Genomic DNA, 2,596 nt, shown 5'->3' on the forward strand with positions numbered 1-2,596 from the left:
ATTGTATTACTTGATTTTATTTGACACTATGTGGTAGAAATGAAACAATCCTACTTAATGAATCAGACAATTATCTTCACACAGAACATTTTTAATCATGCAGATAAAAACTAAAAATTATTCTGCAATCCAAATATACAGTATCTTGGGAAACAACCTTTAGAATACAAAAGCCAATGTTAGAAGACAGAGTAAAACAACTAGAACAGTAAAGGTTTTATATGGCTCTGACTTTACAGTTTTCTTACTGCATCATCAATGTCAGAAAACTGTATCTTCCCCTGGCTTCCCTGCTCAGGATTTAAATAAATAACTTTTCTTCCTGGTTTTATCTCACCTTCAGAATCCATCCAATATTTTTTAATGTCAATTAGGACTTTCCCTTTAAAGTCCTGAGCACTGACATATCTCATTTTCCCAATCTAAAATATGTTATCATCTCTGCTTCTGATGCTCTGCTTTGAACAACATAGGGCTCTTGAGGTTTCACTAGTCTTCTGTGTCTTTACAGGGTTTTCCAGAATAATTTTCTTTTCCTTTTTAACTTTTTGTTGATTTCACTATCAGAATCACTGCCAGATGAGCTCAAAGAAACAAGTTCCTTTGATTTAGGCATTGCTGCACTCCTGTAGCCAAACAGGCACCCACTCACATGCCTGCTATCTCAAGACTGACCTGGTTGCTATTGTACATAGAACTTTTTCCTTGATTTCCTCCTCAGACTGTTCCTTACTGGTGTACAGACATCCTACTAATTTTTGATCATTGATATGTTGTATCCTACCACTTTTGTGTATTCATTGATTAGCTCTAGTTGCTTTACTGTAGATTTCTCAGGACTTTCTACATATAGGATCATGCAAAGAGTGAAAGTTTTATTTCTTCCTTTCTGGTTTGGATGCCTTTTATTCCTTTTTCTTGCCTAATTGTTCTTGTTAGAACTTCCAGCACAATATTGAATATCTGTGGTGACATCCTTGTTTTATTCCAGATCTTAGAGGGAAAAGTTTCAGTCTTTTCCCATTGAGTATGATGTTTTCTGTGGGTTTTTCATATGTGCCCTTTATCATATTGAGGAGTTTCCTATCTTTCAAAGTGGTTTCAACAAGAAAGGATGCTGGATTTTGTCAGATAACTTTTTGCATCAATTGCGATGATCATGTGTTTTTCTACCTTTGTTTTGTTGATGTGGTGTATTACATTAATTGATTTTCTTTTGTTGAAACCCCCTTTCATTCCTTGCATAAAACCCACTTGGCCATGGATTTGATTTGCAAGTGTCTTGTTGAGGATTTTTGCATTTATATTAATTAGTTGTTCTGTAATTTTCTTGTCTTGTGGAATCTTTGGCTTTGATATTCAGTGATGTTGGTTTCATCAAATGAGGTAATTTTCCCTCCTCTTAAATTTTTTGAAAACTTTGAGCAGGATTGGTCCTAATTCTTTCTTGAATGCCTGGTAGAATTCACAGGTGAAAATATCTGGTCCTGAACTTTTCTTTGGGAGGTATCTAATGACTGACTCAATCTTTTTTTTTTTTTTGTCATACAAAACAAATCGTACTTTCGATTGTTTACAGTACCATTACATAGTTGTACATTCATCACCTAAATCAATCCCTGACACCTTCATTAGCACACACACAAAAATAACAAGAATAATAATTAGAGTGAAAAAGAGCAATTGAAGTAAAAAAGAACACTGGGTACCTTTGTCTGTTTGTTTCCTTCCCCTATTTTTCTACTCATCCATCCATAAACTAGACAAAGTGGAGTGTGGTCCTTATGGCTTTCCCAATCCCATTGTCACCCCTCATAAGCTACATTTTTATACAACTGTCTTCGAGATTCATGGGTTCTGGGTTGTTGACTCAATCTTTTTATTAGTAAGTTTTGTTGAGGTCTTCTATTTCTTCTTGAGTCAGGGTTGGTTGTTCATGTGTTTCTAGGATGTCACCTATATCATCTAACGTCTAATTTTTTGCATACAGTTAGTCATGATATATTCTTATTATCCCTTTTATTTCTGCTGAGTCAGTGATAATGTCCTCTTTCCCATTTCTGATTTTATTTGTATCTTTTCCCTTTTTTGTCATTCATCAGAAAAAATACATTTTATTAATGAACAAATACACAAATACAAATACACATTCTCTCTCACACACAGACTCACAGACACACACACACACATATATATATAATTAAAACAATATTTACCTTTATGATGTGGGATACCCTGAAATTTTTTATTCTGTGCTATTTCATTTAAAAAAATGCTGATCATAACTTAGCAAACAGATTTTTATAAACCACCAATATGTTACAACCCATAAAGTCTCTAGAGCACTAAAATGTTATCAGTGCTAACATAATTTAATGGAAATTTATAGTCTTCTTCCTTAGAATTAGTCCACAATAGTATTCTATGCACCCAGAAAAAAGTTTAAACACAGCCTTGTGCCCATGTATGCAGCCTGGACCTAGTGCAAGCTTTCAGTGTGCTTAAACCCCCTCCCTTCCTTTCCGGGGCCAATAACTGAGGGAAATTAGTTACAGCTATGTAACATGACCAGATCCTTGCATAACGTTTTATATAA

At 34.4% G+C, this 2,596-nt stretch overlaps 1 pseudogene; it reads right to left on the minus strand.

Moving 5' to 3' along the window:
- Positions 1-233: 233 nt before the first annotated feature.
- Positions 234-616, minus strand: LOC119525752 (annotated as a pseudogene).
- Positions 617-2,596: the final 1,980 nt, after the last annotated feature.

The sequence above is a fragment of the Choloepus didactylus genome (assembly GCF_015220235.1).
Source record: "Choloepus didactylus isolate mChoDid1 chromosome 26 unlocalized genomic scaffold, mChoDid1.pri SUPER_26_unloc1, whole genome shotgun sequence".
In the NCBI taxonomy this organism is placed as follows: Eukaryota; Metazoa; Chordata; class Mammalia; order Pilosa; family Megalonychidae; genus Choloepus; species Choloepus didactylus.